Source organism: Oncorhynchus tshawytscha, linkage group LG22 (genome assembly GCF_018296145.1).
Source record: "Oncorhynchus tshawytscha isolate Ot180627B linkage group LG22, Otsh_v2.0, whole genome shotgun sequence".
Taxonomy (NCBI): domain Eukaryota; kingdom Metazoa; phylum Chordata; class Actinopteri; order Salmoniformes; family Salmonidae; genus Oncorhynchus; species Oncorhynchus tshawytscha.
In genome coordinates this window covers 9,411,417-9,430,279 of record NC_056450.1, presented here as the reverse complement: position 1 = coordinate 9,430,279, position 18,863 = coordinate 9,411,417, and the positions used below count along the sequence as shown (strand labels likewise).

At 46.1% G+C, this 18,863-nt stretch overlaps 1 pseudogene; it reads left to right on the top strand.

The window, feature by feature from the left end:
• LOC112221512 overlaps nt 1-18,863 on the top strand; it is a 144,127-nt pseudogene that overhangs the window by 33,610 nt on the left and 91,654 nt on the right.

The window sequence follows — 18,863 nt, the reverse complement described above, 5'->3', positions numbered from 1 at the left end:
GAGCCAGATTTGAATAGAAGCGTTGGCCCTACAGCTCCATTTTGAAATCTGCAGACATCAAGATCACCGGTATGCTGGAGTTTCCTTTCAGTTCAACAGAGGCTGAAGGAACAGGGGTGACTGTGTGACGGGTTTAATTGACCCAAACTGATCTTGATGGGCTCCCGGTGGCTGAAACGCTGCTCTGAAACGCTGCTCTCCACACAGTCCTCTTCAGTCAGATGAAACACTGCATTGTCTATGTGGGCAAATGACATGAGTGGTATGGACATTTCACTTACATCCAATTGCTTTGTAGCCTAACTGATGATGAGGGGGGTGCACTTCAGTCTTTCAGGAGTTTAATGTATTTTACTATTCATTTCACTCCTCAAGCAGGCATTCAGTAATGTGCAATCTTTCAAATCCTATTTGAACCCAGGTCCGAGTACTACAGCAGTGTTCAGGTCAGCCTTGGCCGTTCTCTCCGTCTTCCCTACTTTAAAGCCAACAGCGTGAGAGCCACTCTGCCTAACAGGCTGTAAACAATGAGGCCTCTCTCTCTCTCTCTCTCTTTCTCTCTCTCTCTCTCGATAAACACTCCAACACCGTATGGAGATGAGTAACTGAGGGTCTGGCCCAGAGCCCCAAAACAGGACCGATATTACCACATGTCAACCACATGTCAACCCAGGAGTGACTAGGCTCTGTGGAGGCAGTCAGTGGGATGTCCAGAATCTCAGTACTAGGCTGAAGAGCAGGACAGATATAACCACATATCATCAACTCAGCAGTTCTGTGTAGATTTCTCTCTCTTAGACGGGTTGAACAATCTCTGTTGACTTCTGTTGTATCCCGTCCTTGCCTTTTCCAGGAAAATTTAAAAAAGCAGTAGAGATGCCAGAACGGCAATAGAACAGGACAGATAAAAAAAACATAAAAAATAATAATTAACCTTTTATTTAACTAGGCAGGTCAGTTGAGAACAAATTCTTATTTACAATGACGGCCTACAGATAACTCAAATGAAATTGTATTTGTCACGCTCGCCCGAATACGACCGTTGTAGAATTTACCGTGAAATGCTTCCTCACGAGCCCTTCCCAACGATGCAGAGTTAAAAAAGAATAACACGCAGTAACACAAGGAGTAAAATACACAGTTATCCCTGAGTATCAACCCAGGAATGACTGGTTAGCCTGGTCCCAGATCTGTTTGTGCTCTACTCCCATTGGTGTGGTTGTCAAGCCAAACATGACAATGAGTGGCAGGGATCGGGCATATGATGGCACCACCCTCCTGTCTAGTGACTGTTGCTCTGTGGGGGCAGTGGCTCTAGGGTGTCCATACTGGACTCGCAACGTAAAGGAGATGGGGGTTAACAAACCTATGTATTTATGTGTGTTTAAGGAGTTCAAGGCGTTTGTTGTTTTGTTCCAAAAGTGAAACGTTTAGTTGCCTACTGAATCCAAAGGTTTAACTCGGCCTGTTAATAGTTCTCTACGAACACACTCAGATACTCTCTTTACAGAGATCTGGCTTTCTACACCGAGCTTTTAGTTCAAACGTCAGGGGGTGTAAACACAACTCCCTGCTCTTTCCCAATAGTTTCGTTTTGACATGCCTCCCCCGTGACCAAAGTACAATCAAGTGGGTGTGTTGTCGGGAATCAGAGTACTGTAATTACAGCATTATAACCAGTTTCAGTTAATTACTAACTAGCAGATTGTGTCCCAAGGTATTTTCAATTCACACACACACTTCTCTTTCTCAATTTTTCTCTTGTTCCCTTTTTCTTATTTCTCTCTCTCTCCCCCTTGTTGTGTTGTTGTTCTATCTTTCTATCCATAGAAGAATTATGGTGTCTGTTCTCTCTCTTGTTTCCCCCCTCCCCCTGTTGTTGTTGCTGTTCTATATTTCTATCCATAGATCAGATGCCATCATTCTTCTATCTCCCCCTTCTTTCTCTCTCTCCCCTCCCTGCCTATCTCCTGTCGTCTGGCTGTCGTTCAATCTCCCGCTCTGCCAGATCCCCCTGGTGCTGTACTCAGTGATTGTCCTGTAAATCAGACGCTGTGACTGAGCAGGCGAAGCTGGCAGCCAACGCGGGCCTTGCTTATTTCTTTAAGTAGGTCAATATATCATCAGGAAAATGCCGCTCCACTCACTGTGAAAGAACAGACATAAAGCAACAAGGAACCCCCTGCCCTCTACTTTCTCTCCTCTCTCTCTCTCTCTCTCCTGAGCAACACACAGCCAGTAGCCTGGACCCCACATCTGTTTGTTGTCTTGACAACTCCTGTAGTCATTGTCATATAGGAGTTGGCTATACAGCACAAACAGATCTGGGACCAGGCTATATGAATCCAAGCTCTCGTGCTGAACATTAAACCCACTTAACCCTTATGCAACGACCAGTTAACTAAAAACCATCATGAATTTCACATGTTGAGCCATTTAGCAGACGCTCTTATCCAGGGCGACTGACAGTGCGTGCGTTCATTTGAAGATCGCTAGGCGGGACAACCACACATCAGTCGTAGTCAGTCGTAGCATTTTCGATAAATACCACCGCTAGTAATCCAAATGATAGTCCTTGCAGCAAAACCCATCGCCATAAATTCACCTGCAGGCCATCTTAATAGCAGGCGGAGGGGGGATTCTTTTTAACGGAAAGCGTGTGGGTTTGTCTGGTGACGATCATTGTGCTTTGATCTACAACCCTGGGAACCCGCCCAGGAACTAAACCTGCAGGAAGACAGCAGTGCTCCACTGCTGTTCTGTCTGTCTCACTCTATCTGTCTGTCTGGGGTTGTAATTGCCGTTATTGCACTGTCATTACGCAGCCCCATTTACCTACATTGTAATCATCCTGAGGGGGGTAAAGACACAGACTCAGACAGACATTGGTTCAAATAGTATTTGCTTTCTTTCAAATAATTTTGAGAGTTTTGATTGAGCCTGTCTGTTCGCCAGATGGGCCGTCTTTACACATTAGGGACTATTCTGTTGGTTCCATTGTGCCGGGTAAGCTCAATCAAGCACAGTTATGTTTTGTAGCAAAACAAATACCATCTAAACCCAGATCTGACGCAGACGGAGCTAGTTAGGCAGGAACGAGAGGTTAAGCTAACATGGGGCTCTGGCATACAGTAGTGGTGATGGTTGTTGATGCCGGGAGTCACTGTAGAGCGTTCTCGCTTATAGCCTTTTTAGGAGGAGCGGGGGTCAACGGTCACCTTGATGGTCTAGGGGCCTGGGGGCCGTTTTTAGGGGGGCAGAAGGTTGGCGGCGGGTTGCCAGGTACACGGCCCATAGTCAGGACACCCCCTCTTTCTCTCTGTCTCCTTTTTTTTTCTTTGTTTCTCCCTCTCTTTCTCCCTCCGTCTCGGTCTCTTTCTCTCGCACTTTCCTTCTCCCCTCCTCCCTCCCAGAGCGTCAATGCTCCCAGACAACCATCAGCCTGTTGCGTGTACAGGCCTGTGTCTGCAGGTGTGACCCTATAAACCCCTCTCTGTGGGCTCCCTCCATGCAGTGCAACACTGCATGCTTCCTATTGCTTAGAAACACAAGACTTCGCCCCAAGTGTCCTTCAGCTCAGCCAGGGCTCAGGAAGTGGCCCACAGTGACACCAGCCTTCAGGATTGAGCTACAATGAGTCATGTTCCTCGCTGTATTCTTCCTTTTTGTGATTCTAAAGGCTTTTTAAAAATGTAAACTGATTGTTATTCAGCTAATGTACAGTAAGTGAATCTGTTGTGATGGGGAGATTGTGTGTCTGGAGGCGTACAAAGTTGTCTCCTTGAAGTCTGTAGCAGGTCATTACATAACGGATCTGTCTTACCTCAGGAATCCCCTCTAATGGCACAGTACAGGAACAGGAAGAGCGAAACCAAAGCATCAACCAGGGATCCACGTACTTTATGCACTTCTTAAAACACCCAGGGTTGGTGAAGTGGGGTAGGAAGGTAGGTGGGTGTGTTTTGAGTGCATGCCTTTTGTGTTTTGAGAGAAGAAGTGAATCTATTTCAGGTAGGCGAAGTATCAGAAAGCAAAACATAAATTCACTGGGTGAAACTACAGTCTGCTCCCCTGTCTCTCTCTCGATGCACCGTCAGCATGTACCCACTCATGCATTTCCCAACGTATTTATTTCCATGCTTTTCGTCCAGTTTCTTTCTGTTGTGTTTATACTGTTGTGTAATGGACTATGAGGTTAGGACATTTTACAGGACCGGATTCTGTTATTTTCTAAAGTAAGCGAATGGGCTGACAAAAGTATTTTGCCTGAATGAAATCCAACTGACTCCTAATTGAGGACTGAGGCGTCTTTTTGTTGTTGTAAGCGCTTTATACAAGGAACCAAATGTGCTGTTCAAATGTATTCGTTGGTTTGTTCTGCCGTTGTTCGTGAGGCACATACTGCAGGTATAAACCCTACGGCGGGCTTTTTATTATTTTTATTACAATGCAAGTTGCAATGTCATAATGGTGGTTCCAGCTAGTTTTGAGATCTGCAAAGTACCCGGAAGACAAAACCGTCTGTAAGTCTGTGTGCAATTAGGTGCTTTGTGATGCGATGCCAGAGCCACGTTCATTGTGGTTTGGTTCAGAAATGCAGCAACTGGGACCAGATGTTTGAATGGGTCTCTGTAGTAAGTAAGCACTTTCTCTCTCCTTTAGATGAGTCTCTCTCTCTCTCTCTCTCTCTCGATTCAACCTAAGCCACTTTATGCAACGATTTACTACCCTTCCCCGCAATTCTGTGTTCAACTTTCTCCCTGCCCTTTTCAAATCAAATGTATTTATATAGCCCTTTGTACATCAGCTGATATCTCAAAGTGCTGTACAGAAACCCAGCCTAAAACCCCAAACAGCAAGCAATGCAGGTGTTGAAGCACATTGGCTAGGAAAAACTCCCTAGAAAGGCCAAAACCTAGGAAGAAACCTAGAGGGGAACCAGGCTATGAGGGGTGGGCCAGTTCTCTTCTGGCTGTGCCGGGTGGAGATTATAACAGAACATGGCCAAGATGTTCAAATGTTCATAAATGACCAGCATTGTCAAATAATAGGTCTGGGACAGGTAGCATGTCCGGTGAACAGGTCAGGATTCCATAGCCGCAGGCAGAACAGTTGAAACTGGAGCAGCAGCACAGCCAGGTGGACTGGGAACAGCAAGGAGTCATCATGCCAGGTAGTCCTGAGGCATGGCCCTAGGGCTCGGGTCCTCCGAGAGAGAGAAAGAAAGAGAGAATTAGAGAGAGCATACTTAAATTCACACAGGACACCGGATAAGACAGGAGAAGTACTCCAGATATAACAAACTGACCCTAGCCCCCTAACACACAAACTACTGCAGCATAAATACTGGAGGCTGAGACATTAGGGGTCAGGAGACACTGTGGCCCCATCTGATGATACCCCCGGACAGGGCCAAACAGGAAGGATATAACCCCACCCACTTTGCCAAAGCACAGCCCCCACTCCATTAGAGTGATATCTTCAACCACCAACTTACCATCCTGAGACAAGCCCGAGTATAGCCCACAAAGATGTCTGCCATGGCACCACCCAAGGTGGGGCGCCAACCCAGACAGGAAGATCACATCAGTGACTCAACCCACTCAAGTGACGCACCCCTCCTAGCGACGGCATGAAAGAGCCCCAGTAAGCCAGTGACTCAGCCCCTGTAACAGGGTTAGAGGCAGAGAATTCCAGTTCTCCATTTAGCATGCTAATTTCCAAGATGGGCTGGTCGAGATGCATTTGAATCATGTAAATCGCTTTGCCTTTGTATTCAGAAGGTATGTTAACAGCTTCTATTGAGTCAGTGGGAGAAAACGAGCTGAAAAACTATGGTCAATTAGCACTTGTTAACTTCCAGCCGCTCCCTATAGTTCTATTGAAGCACTCTAGCCCTCTGGTATACCAACCCCTTCCTTGTTCCTATGGGGGCACCATGCTCCAAGACAACCACGACCTCCCTAAAGTCACCTAGCTGACCCCCTCGAAAGCTGCAACTCTGCTTATATCACTATGTAATTGTTGTAGTTTAGCATCAGGGGACACACTATGGTCCAGTCCTCTGAATGACAGCATGGACAGATGGAATGTAATATTGACAACGACAGCTGATGGGTCTGTGCCTGTACAGGATAAAGATGCTGAGAGGAGTGATGTGTCCACGCTGTGGTATTATTACAGTCACACACACACACACACACACACACACACACACACACACACACACACACACACACACACACACACACACACACACTCACTGCCCCATTGGAGGTGGATGGTTATGGAGGATGCTGTAGCCTGAAGCTTCTGAGTAGAGCTGGGTGATTGAGTTATCTGCTCGCTGCAGCTTCCCGAGCTAGCCAGGCCCCGGGCGGCAAGGCCACACATCAAGGTTATCTGTACATCTTGTGCCCTTGAGCCCCGACTGGAGGCTGTGTGTGTGTGTCAGTGTGTGGCCCCCGTTTGTCTGAGCCGCCTGTCTGTCATGCATCGGCTGACTCTTCCCCCTGGGAAGAGCGTTAGAGCAGAGGGGTGGAGGCCATATACAGTAGTGAGTGCATACATTTTCATATTTTGTTTGTACTGGTCCCCCATGGGAACGGAACCCACATTCAGCTGAGCCACACAGGACTGAGATATGGGGGATTTAGGAGTGGTGTGGGAGTGGTGTGGATGTGGGAGTGGTGTGGATGTGGGAGGGGTGTGGATGTGGGAGGGGTGTGGATGTGGGAGGGGTGTGGATGTGGGAGGGGTGTGGGAGGGGTGGGGATGTAGGGGTGGTGGGGATGTAGGGGTGGTGGGGATGTAAGGGTGGTGGGGATGTAAGGGTGGTGGGGATGTAAGGGTGGTGGGGATGTAGGGGTGTAGTGGATGTAGGGGTGTAGGGGTGGTGTGGATGTAGGGGTGGTGGGGATGTAGGGGTGGTGGGGATGTAAGGGTGGTGGGGATGTAGGGGTGGTGGGGATGTAGGGATGGTGGGGATGTAGGGGTGGTGGGGATGTAAGGGTGGTGGGGATGTAAGGGTGGTGGGGATGTAGGGGTGGTGGGGATGTAAGGGTGGTGGGGATGTAGGGGTGGTGGGGATGTAAGGGTGGTGGGGATGTAGGGGTGGTGGGGATGTAAGGGTGGTGGGGATATAGGGGTGGTGGGGATGTAAGGGTGGTGGGGATATAAGGGTGGTGGGGGTGGTGGGGATGTAAGGGTGGTGGGGATGTAGGGGTGGTGGGGATGTAGGGGTGGTGGGGATGTAGGGGTGGTGGGGATGTAAGGGTGGTGGGGATGTAGGGGTGGTGGGGATGTAAGGGTGGTGGGGATGTAGGGGTGGTGGGGATGTAAGGGTGGTGGGGATATAGGGGTGGTGGGGATGTAAGGGTGGTGGGGATGTAAGGGTGGTGGGGATGTAGGGGTGGTGGGGATGTAGGGGTGGTGGGGATGTAAGGTTGGTGGGGATGTAGGGGTGGTGGGGATGTAGGGGTGGTGGGGAGAAACGGTGGAGGGATGGAGACACCAGTGGAGGAAATGTCTGTGAACTAAAGGAGTGTCAGGGAATGGCTTATCCGAGGGGAAAAGGATCTTTTATACAACAGAAAATTACCAGATTAGGACTGTCTTCCAATTGACACCCTGGTCCCTATTTAGTGCACTAACTTTGACCAGGACCTGTAGGGCTCTGGTGAAAAGTAGTGCACTATATGGAGGATATGGTGAGATTTGGGACGCGGCCTAGTATTCAGCATTCAGGAAGTGGGTTTGTATTCTAAAGCTAAAATAATCCCTTTAGAGAGAAATGGTCTTGTACTGTTCGAGGCAGGGGGAGGTTCTCTCCAGTTGCCCATCGTGTGTGTGTGTGTGTGTGTGCGTGCTCATTGTCCCGTTAACAGGGGCTGCTGTAGAGGTTGGAGGGGCAGGTGCAGGTGCAGACGCTTCCAGACACACACACACACACACACACACACACACACACACACACACACACACACACACACACACACACACACACACACACACACACACAGACTTCCACAGAGGAAGGAGCAAAGCCCTGTAAATCCCTCAGACCGGTGCTCCGGAGCCCTCTTCACCCTCCAAGGCCTGTCAGTAGCCAGGGAATACAGGGCTTTCTCACGCCAGACAGGCATCGCTTCTGTCTTCCCTCTGTCTCTTCTGGTGCTATCTTTTGACACACACACACACACACACACACACACATTCTCTTCCCCCCCCACCCCCACTTCTCCCTCTGCCTCCCCTCTCCCTCTATCTCTCTCTCCACTCTACACCCATGCTGACTATCTAGACATAGCAAGCAAGCCTCTGTTCTCTCGTCCTCAAATCTAATTTCTCCAGTCTTTCCTCTTGTGTAATTGGCGCTGTGTTTTTAGTTTTTATTCCCTACCTTTCAGACATGTTAGTCATCCTCTGTTCCCTTTTCCTGGCTGGCTGTCTCACCACTATCACCCAGTGCTATTTTAGGCGATATTCAAAGGGACTGTTTTGTTGTATCTGAAGTTGTAAAGAAAAGTCTGACATTATGTTCGTGGAGATATCCTCATGATATCCTGCCTTTTTATAACAACCTCTGGAGATATGAAACATTTATAAAATGCTGTTCTGCTATTTATTCATTCAGACGAGGTGGGAGTCTGGGAGAGAGTTTATGGAATTGGATTGAATGTTGTGTAGAAAACACTATGTCTGAGATGGGGCTTACATGAACAATCACTTTGTCGGGAGAGTTATAAGTGTTTTGCAGGAGCCTCTGCCCTCTCTGACATGTGATCACTGGACGTATTAGTTAAATGTCACCTCCACATGTCTGGATTTGGCACCACGGATGACTTCATTCGTTCCGGTAGGCAAGTGTCCTCGGTGTGTAAGCTCTCTACGAGAGCTGTGTTTATAGGTCTGGTACTGTAGGGTCAGACAGGGCAGACCACGCATATGTTTGTACTGAGTAGTTACTGTCCGGTACACTGTTGATGCCTCTCAAATAGCACCATATTTCCTTTTCATAGTCCACTACTTCAGTCAAATGTAGTGTCTTTTTTTTATATAGGGAGTAGGGTGCTATTTGGGACGTTGCCTCTGATTCCAGTGTAGTCACTAGCCAGGCCTTTGACCCTGCCTGAGGTACATGTTCATTACAGTTGACAGCAGTCTGAATGGGAGTCAGAGGCCTGGCGGTGGAGCCACGGACCCCTGTAGGACGGGAAGAAACCCAGGCCTTTATACCGAGGACAAAAGCGCGACGGGGGGGGTCACAATTTAGGGTCTTTATGTAACCACACTGGCTGGGGAAAGGGGGTGTGGGGTGGGGGGGTGTAGCAGGGGTTGGTTGAGGTGACAGAAGGAGGTGAAAGAGTCTGAGGTGGTTAGGGGGAAGGTATAGTTTCGCCTTGTCTCATCTCACACCTGAAACAAAGACCTGCATGGGAATGAAACCGATATCCCCACTTTAGACCGGCTCTATAGGCCATAGTCATTAACATCCCCGAAGAAACAGTGAGGATTCCCTCCCCTTCCATTTAGTATCATCACCATTAGGTGATCAGGGAGTTCATTAGATTGCTGTAATTATCCCTCATTGGGAGCAGTCATGAGTGTTGGAGATGTCATTTATCTCAGTAGCTCTCCATACGCGAAGCCCTCTATACTGCTCCAATACGCTCCATACCTTGTTCTGACTCGCACCCTTTTTGTCTCTCTCCAAGGATCCGGCTGCCGCGCACACGCACAACTTTATGCTGTTGAAATGGAATGGAGAATAATTAGTTACAGAAGTGGATTGTGAATTACAAAACCAATGTCTATTGTGCAGGGATCACACTGCACTCCCCTGTCTAATGTTCTAATTTTCTCATCTGTAACTGTTGTTCGTTAGGAAGAATGAGCCTTGCAACATTCAAAGAGAAAATAGTCGCAGGGGTCACGTCACGTTAATTGATCCCGGGTTGTTATAAGGAACACAGCCATTTCTCATCGTTAGAATGTTGTAGGAAATGCTGGTCTTGGCTTCGAACCAGAATTGTGTTTTTCTAGAGACCCGAGGTGGCGGAAGGCAAGGCCGGCCTCCCTTTGACTGTGCTGCACAGCAATGTGCTGACCGGTGTCACTGACAGATCAAGGAGGAAGTCACTCAGCAGCCGTTGCCTGTGTGGTGTGGGAGAGTTGGTCTGTGTCACTCGATAGACGACCAACAACTTCCCAGACAGGCCAGAGGCCACCATTTATTATCCTCATCTTAAAGTCACTGTGTAATCCGGTATGGTTGTCTTGTGTCCCGCTCCCTGCTATTAAATTCCTCATTTTCCTTTCTGTTTACTCTCCTCATGCAACTCTTAGGTCTTGCGCAGACCTTTCGGGCTTAGAAAGGGTTTTGGCATTCTTATTACCCGCTATATCTAGTTTTCCCCCAGGCCATTATTTCCCTTTTTGATTTCAATGGACAACTGTTTGGGACAACAGTAAATCGACAATGTGTCCTGTACCGGGTTTGGAGTGTTGCCAAACAGAGCCATTCTGTGGGCTAGCTAGTTTGTTTCATATCCTGCAGTCTATTGTGAAAAGGCTAGGCTCAGAGTTGATTGAATGTAAAGCAGGAGCTTTGAGAGGGACAAGATGTTGGGAGGTCTGGGTATGAGGCAGTGTCCCCTGGAGTGGCTAATCTACTTGTAGAGATTTATATTGAGCTATTTTATTATGTCTAACTAAGACGACTTGCTGTTCCATTGCTGTTCCGGCGCATTACTGTGGTTTACTGTGTCTACATTCAAATACTATTGAGGTATTTCATTCTATCTAAAGGCTCTGGTACCTGCGGCACTGGTGCTGAGTCAGGTGTAGTACTACACTGAAGTAGAGCGGAGTCGACGTAGACGTTTCTGTGGTGGAGGCACAGTGACTGTGAAGTGTGACTACCTTCTGTGGTGGAGGCACAGTGACTGTGAAGTGTGACTACCTTCTGTGGTGGAGGCACAGTGACTGTGAAGTGTGACTACCTTCTGTGGTGGAGGCACAGTGACTGTGAAGTGTGACTACCTTCTGTGGTGGAGGCACAGTGACTGTGAAGTGTGACTACCTTCTGTGGTGGAGGCACAGTGACTGTGAAGTGTGACTACCTTCTGTGGTGGAGGCACAGTGACTGTGAAGTGTGACTACCTTCTGTGGTGGAGGCACTGACTGTGAAGTGTGACCTTCTGTGACTGTGAAGTGTGACTACCTTCTGTGGTGGAGGCACAGTGACTGTGGTGGAAGTGTGACTACCTTCTGTGGTGGAGGCACAGTGACTGTGAAGTGTGACTACCTTCTGTGGTGGAGGCACAGTGACTGTGAAGTGTGACTACCTTCTGTGGTGGAGGCAAAGTGACTGAAATGTGACTACCTTCTGTGGTGGAGGCACAGTGACTGAAGTGTGACTACCTTCTGTGGTGGCTGTAGGTATGATAGACTGAGGACTCTCCATGAATGTCGTAAAGGCTCGTAAATGGGAAACGGATGCATTTCAAACTGGCTACTAGTGATGTCCTCGGGCACTTGTAGCGTGTTTTATCCACAGTCTATGACAGATAATCTGTTTAGAAGCATCTGTTATTGCATTGTGACTTCAGAATGAATTTACCTTGGAGACATTGGGGAGCATATAATACCACTTTACCCCATGCTGGTCTTTCTCTCTGCAGTCGGCTTGGCTAGTCTATGATTTAGTTTAGTTTTTGTTATAACTTCAAACGCCTGGTTGTACTTGACCTCACCTCAATAAAATAACACATTAAGAACCTTCAACTATTCTTATGAAATCCAAACCTTGCAAGACACTCCAAAGCTAATGTTTTCTTCTTCTCCTGCACAGGAGGCAAGGCTTTCTCTTTCGTCTCACGCTCTCTCGCTCCCTCTGTCATTCGCTCTCTCTCTCTCTCTACAGGACCAAATATAAACCCTACCAACCCAAAAAGGACTGTGGGGTTGATGGTATGCTAAATGAAATGGTAACATATACAGACCACAAATTCCAATTGGCTATACTTAAACTCTTTTAACATCATTCTCAGCTTTTTACCAAATTACTGTACGACAGACCACGTATTCACCCTGCACACCCTAATTGACAAACAAACCAAAACAAAGGCAAAGTCTTCTCATGCTTTGTTGATTTCAAAAAAGATTTTGGCTCAATTTGGCATGAGATTCTGCAATACAAATTGATGGAAAGGGGTGTTGGGGGGGTGTACGACATAAAATCCATGTACACGAATAACAAGTGTGTGTTTAAATTGGCATAAAACACACATTTCTTTCCACAGGGATGCAGCTTAAGCCCCACCCTCTCCAACATGTATATCAATGAATTGGTGAGGGCAATAGAACAGTCAGCCTCACCCTACTAGAATCTGAAGTCAAATGTTTACTGTTTGCTGATCTGGTGCCTCTGTCCCCAACCAAGGAGGGGATACAGCAGCACCTAGATCTTCTGCACAGATTCTGGTACAGATTCTGACTCCTCTCGAGTCACAAAAAGCAGACATATAGATCAAATGAATCACTAACCTTTGATCTTCTTCAGATGACACTCATAGGACATCATGTTACACAATACATGTATGTTTTGTTCGATAATGTGCATATTTATATCCAAAAATCTCAGTTTACATTGGCGCGTTACGTGCAGTAATGTTTTGATTCCAAAACATCCAGTGATATTGCAGAAATATTCATAATAAACATTGACAAAAGATACAACTGTTATTCACAGAATTAAATATAGACTTCTCCTTAATGAAATCGCTGTGTCAGATTTCAAAAAAACTTTACGGAAAAAGCATAATCTGAGAATGGCGCTCAGAACCCAAATCCGCCATTTGAGTCAACAGACGTTAGAAATTGCACTATAAATATTCACTTTGATGATCTTCATCAGAAGGCACTCCCAGGAATCCCAGTTCGACAATAAATTACTGATTTGTTCCATAAAATCCATCATTTATGTCCAAATAGCCACTTGTTGTTAGCGTGTTCAGCCCAGTAATCCATCTTCATGAGGCGCAGGCACTTTGTCCAGACAAAAACTCAAAAAGTTCCGTTACAGTCCTTTAGAAACATGTCAATCGATGTATGGAATCAAACTTTAGGATGTTTTTAACATAAAACATCAATAATGTTCCAACCGAAGAATTCCTTTGTCTGAAGAAAAACACTGGAACGAGAGGTAACTCTGTCGGGGTACGCGTCATGAGACCAAGGCACTCTTCCAGACCACTGACTCAAAGAGGTCTCATGAGCCCCTCCTTTATAGTAGAATCCTCATTCAAGTTTCTAAAGACAGTTGACATCTAGTGAAAGCCATAGGAAGTGCAACTTTATCCATATCTCAATGTGTATTCGGTAGGCCAAGCTTTGAAAAACTACAAACCTCAGATGTCCCACTTCCTGGTTGGATTTTTCTCAGGTTTTCTCCTGCCATATGAGTTCTGTTATACTCACATACATCATTCAAACAGTTTTAGAAACTTCAGAGTGTTTTCTGGGACAGAGTAGGAGGCAGTTCACTCTGGGCACGCTATTCATCCAAAAGTGAAAATGCTGCCCCCTATGCCAAAAGGGTTAAGAAAGACATCACCTACCGAGAGATGAACCTGGAGAAGAGCCCCCTAAGCAAGCTGGTCCTGGGGCTCTGTTCACAAACACAAACAGACCTCACAGAGCTCCAGGACAGCAACACAAATAGACATAACCAAATCATGAGAAAACAAAAAGATAATTACTTGACACATTGGAAATATTTTACAAAAAAACTAAGCAAACTAGAATGCTATTTAGCTTTAAAAAGAGAGTACACAGTGGCAGAATACCTGACCACTGTGACTGACCCAAAATGAGGAAATCTTTGACTATGTACAGACTCAGTGAGCATTGAGAAAGTCCGTCGTAGGCAGACCTGGCTCTCAAGAGAAGACAGGCTATGTGCACACTGTCCACAAAATGAGGTAGAAACTGAGCTGCACTTCCTGACCTCCTGCCAAATGTATGACCATATCAGAGACTCATATTTCCCTCAGATTACACATACCCACAAGAATTTGAAAAAACAAATCCAATGTTGATAACCTCCCATATCTATTGGTTGAAATACCAGTGTGCCGTCACAGCAGCAAGATTTGTGACCTGTTGCCACAAGAAAAGGGCAACCAGTGAAGCACAAACACCACTGTAAATACAACCTATATTTATGTTTATTTATTTTCCCTTTTGTACTTGAACTATTTGCGCATCATTACAGCACTGCATATAGACATAATATGACATTTGAAATGTCTTTATTCTTTTGGAACTTTTGTGAGTGTAATGTTAACTGAACATTTTTTTTGTTTTATCTCTTTCACTTGCTTTGGCAATGTAAACATGTCTTTCCCATTCCAATAAAGCCCATTAAATTGAATTGAGGGGTAGGGGCAAAAAGAGAGAGAGACAGATGAGAAATCCTAGTTTCTTCTGGAGCGGAAGAGAGAGCGAGAGAGAGACCACTTGGTATTCTTTACCATTTGTTGACTGTAATATACAATATTCCTTTGTCAAGGTTTTTGTTTCATGACAAAAGGTTCCTGTCTGAAATGGAGTTATTTATTCAGTGTGTTCCCCTGTACACAGGACTTTGGTCCCATCTAACAAGCGGTTTTTTTATTTTTATGTTCGTTGTCAGGGATGTGGTTTTGAATTCTAACTTACCGTGTGTGCTTGCAGGGACAGGTGCGTTGACATGTTTTTTTTTTTCTGTTAAAGAGCAGACCAAAAAAAAACATTGTCCAATCCCTAGCTAGCAGCCTAGGTAGGAGCTCTAAGATCCTCTCAGCGCCGTGGCAACACAACGACCTTTTTAGCAAATATTCAGAGCTGTTCTGTACGGTCAGCTCGTGGCCTAACGCAAACCGCTAGATTCCCCTGCCGGCCTAATAGACTGCCGTCAGTCCACTACTTATCACAGCACGGCCAGTGAATGGTGAGGCTACAGCCTGGCAGGACCTATTTAACACTAAACACTTCTCCATAGCGGTCTGGCTGAGGCTGACTGGCTGAACGACACTCTGATTGACCCTTTTTAAAGATGTTCTCGTCTTTTGAAAACATTTTTAAACATCTCCCGGGCATTGGAAATGTACCCTTCACTCACAGGCTTTTTTTTTGGGGGGGGTGAATAAAAGTCAGAGCTTGTTGTTTTTAAGTCCCTGATTTTGTTTTGAGGATGTGTTTTTTGAAGCTGATATTTGTAAATGTAGTCGTGTTTGCAGGGTGCCATCCTACGACTTTTACTCGTTCCTGTGGTACATTTTGATCCCGGACTAATGTGTGCGTCTGTCTGCTGTGCGTTTTTGTGTTGCAGGTCCACACAGAGTGTCCCGGTGTCCGGCCAATGAGTTTGAGTGTCTGGGGACAGATGTGTGTATCCACATGAGCAGGCTGTGTGATGGGAACCCTGACTGCACTGACGGCTGGGACGAGGGGCCACACTGTCGAGGTAACACACACACACACACGCACTCGCGCAGCTTTCTGGGGTCCTTCCTAGTTCCTACAGGACACTGGGGCAGCCAATCCTGTTGCAGCCAGTGACTGTGTTCCTTTTCTGTCTGGTTCCACAATGCGACACTATGAACTCGATAGCTGTCTGAAATGACAACGTATTCCCTATATAGTGCATTACTTTTGGCCAGGAAATAGGAGGCTATTTCAGACAGCCAATATGTCCCCCTGTGTGGCTCTTATCTTCTGTCTGGTTCCACAATGAGAAGCCTCAATAATGTCCTCTCTATGGCTCTAATTAATATCAGGGATTGGATTTGATGATGGGATTCTCCTCCTTTCTGTCGGCCCGGTTGGCTGTCTGGATATATGCTCCGCTCTGCCAGCCAGAGCCGGGGAAGTGGCCTCAGAGCCTGGGCTGATTTAGGGCCTCTAGGGCCTGATTTGATAAATTAATGACTTTTTTCCCCCCAGAGTGAAGAGGAGCTATTGTGATAACGGAGGCCGTCTCATTAAAGCAGCTGATGGAGGAAGACTGTGTTTATTGGAAAAGAGAAGAGATTCAAGTTGGGGGGGGGGACTGGAGAGATAAAGAACGAGAACAGAGGATTCATAAAGCTGAGGTTGAGTGATATTAGTCAAACATGTTTGATGCCATGGTGTTTATAATACTCGGACATGTTTTTGTTGGTTTGGTGCGTTCCCCAACAACAAATATTGACGCCAAACAAACGGGTGTCTGCTGGCCAACGTCCTAGAACACCAACGGGCTCTGGAAAGACCTGTGCACATTAGAACTGACAGGTACACACAGTCCTATCTCATACGAAGAAAGATATGGCCTCTCTTTGTTTTTCTTTGGAATATCTTTTTGGTTTTGTCTTTATAATTCCGCTTTTTTTTAATGTGTTTATAATTCCGCTTTAAAAAAAAAAGTGTTTATAATTCCGCTTTTTTTTAATGTGTTTATAATTCCGCTTTAAAAAAAAATGTGTTTAGAATTCCGCTTTTTTAAAATGTGTTTATTACTTCCGCTTTAAAAAAAAAATGTCTTTATGATTCCGCTTTTTAAAAATGTGTTTATTACTTCTGCTTTAGTTTTTTGTTTACAATTCTGCTTAAGTTTTATGTGTTCATAATTCGACTTACTAGAATTCTAACAGGAACACATTGAGCAGAAATGGGGGGTGGGGGGGGGAGAGATAAGAGTTGAAGTGACATTTGCGTGATGTAGGTTAAAGGGACAGATTCCCTGCCTTGAGCAATGTTCCCGCCGATGATGTCATCGAGACATGACCCGCAGTGCCTTACCCCGGTCGAGCACACTGGTCCATCTGTCCCCGTGAGGATGGACTACCACACCACACACCAGTTTGTGTGCGTGAGCACTCCAATTTCATGAAAAGCCTCGCCATTTCACAAGCATCCCAGTGTTTGCTTGAACAAACTGCCGGCTTGCCCAATCCAAGTGGACCCTAGCCTGGTGCTGATGGGTCAAAGCGCACTTCTGTCATTTGCTGTGTTCAAAGAATTATCCAGAAGTTGTTGACAAGGGGAGTGAGGGAGTCAGAGTAGAGGCAAGGGAGGAATTTATCACAGTACAATACATTTGAGTGACAGGGTAATATGGTGGAGCTAGGTTTGGGAGGTTGAGGAGTGGTGGAAGGGTGTTTTTAAAATGTGAGTTATGGCCAGGTTTTGCCCTGCCTACTGTGTTACTGGGCAGCTGAGGCTTTCACACACATCTCTGCCGATTTAAAGAACTTCCGGCAGCTCTCTTTCTCGCTCTCGCTCTCTTTATCTCTCTCTTTCTCGCTCTCTCTCGCTCTCTTTATCTCTCTCGCTCTCTTTATCCCTCTCTCTCGCTCTCTTTATCTCTCTCTTTATCTCTATCGCTCTCTTCATCTCTCTCTCGCTCTCTCTCGCTCTCTTTATCTATCTCTTTATCTCGTTCTCTCTCTTTATCTCTCTCGCTCTCTCTTTCTCTCTCTCTTTCTCTCTCTCTTTATCTCTCTCTCGCTCTCTCTCTCTTTATCTCTCTTTCTCTCGCTCGCTTTATCTCTCTTTCTCTCGCTCTCTTTATCTCTCTCTCTTTCTCTCGCGCGCTTTCTCTCTTTCTCTCGCTCGCTTTCTCCCTTTCTCTCGCTCGCTTTATCTCTTTCTCTCGCTCGCTTTCTTTCTCTCGCTCTCTTTCTCTCGCTCTCTTTATCTCTCGCTCTCTTTATCTCTCTCTCTCTTTCTCTTTATCTCTCTCTCTCTCTCTTTCTCTTCATCTCTCTTTCTCTCTTTCTCTCACTCGCTTTATCTCTCTTTCTCTCTCTCTTTATCTCTCTCTTTCTCTTTATCTCTTTCTCTCTTATCTCTATCTCTCTTTCTCTCTTTATCTCTCTCTCTTCATCTATCTTTCTCTTTCTCTCACTCGCTTTATCTCTCTTTCTCTCTCTCTCTTTATCTCTCTTTCTCTCTCTCTCTTTCTCTCTTTCTCTCTCTCTCTTTATCTCTCTCTCTCTCTCTCTCTCTCTTTCTCTCTCTGGGGACTGAAGAGGCCAGTTAGGGGGCAAGGCCTCTCATATAATCTCCACACTAGTATTTAATTGACAGGGAAAGAGAATGGGGTCAGGGTAGTGTCCCTCTCTGCTCCCGTTCCACAATGGAAACCCTCCATGATTTATGCACGCCCTTCTTTATAGCCTGATCCCTGATCTGTTTGTGCTCTTATGGTCATTGGCAAGACGGCACCAACAGACCTGGGACCAATAATAAATTCCAAGTCATTTTTGAAAGGAAAATCGATTGAAAGCACCGGCAAACCTACTTGAGGCGATTGAGGCGAAGAGATTTTGAAAAGTCATCATGTTAATTTGTATGCTCGATTCTGGGACCAGAATGAGTTTATTGTCTTGTCATTATGGTTGTGTTGCGTCATGTTTCTCTGTCTGTCTGGCTAGTCAGGAACTAGGCCGTACAGTGTGGTAAAGCTGGGTTTATGACCCACTAGCCCCATTCTGTTATCACTTTTCATTCCTGGATTGTTGGTGAAGATAATATCAGAGTCTTGCAGTATAGGCTATTGGAGGCAGTTAACGGAATCAAAAGATGAGCCTGTATGCTGTTAATATTACTGCTTGTGTTTTTTCTGTACTCGTGAACATTCTAGGTTGTGCAGGTGTGCCCTCGCGTGTGTATGTATGTGGAAGGTTCGATAACGCGTTGCTTTGGGACTGGACGCCTTGACTCTGTGCAAGATCTGGTGAAATGTTCAGTGTTCAACCCACTGTCTCTGTTTGAAGGCTGTGGGTTTTCCAGTAGGACAACGACCCCAAACGCACATCAAAAGCACCCTGAAT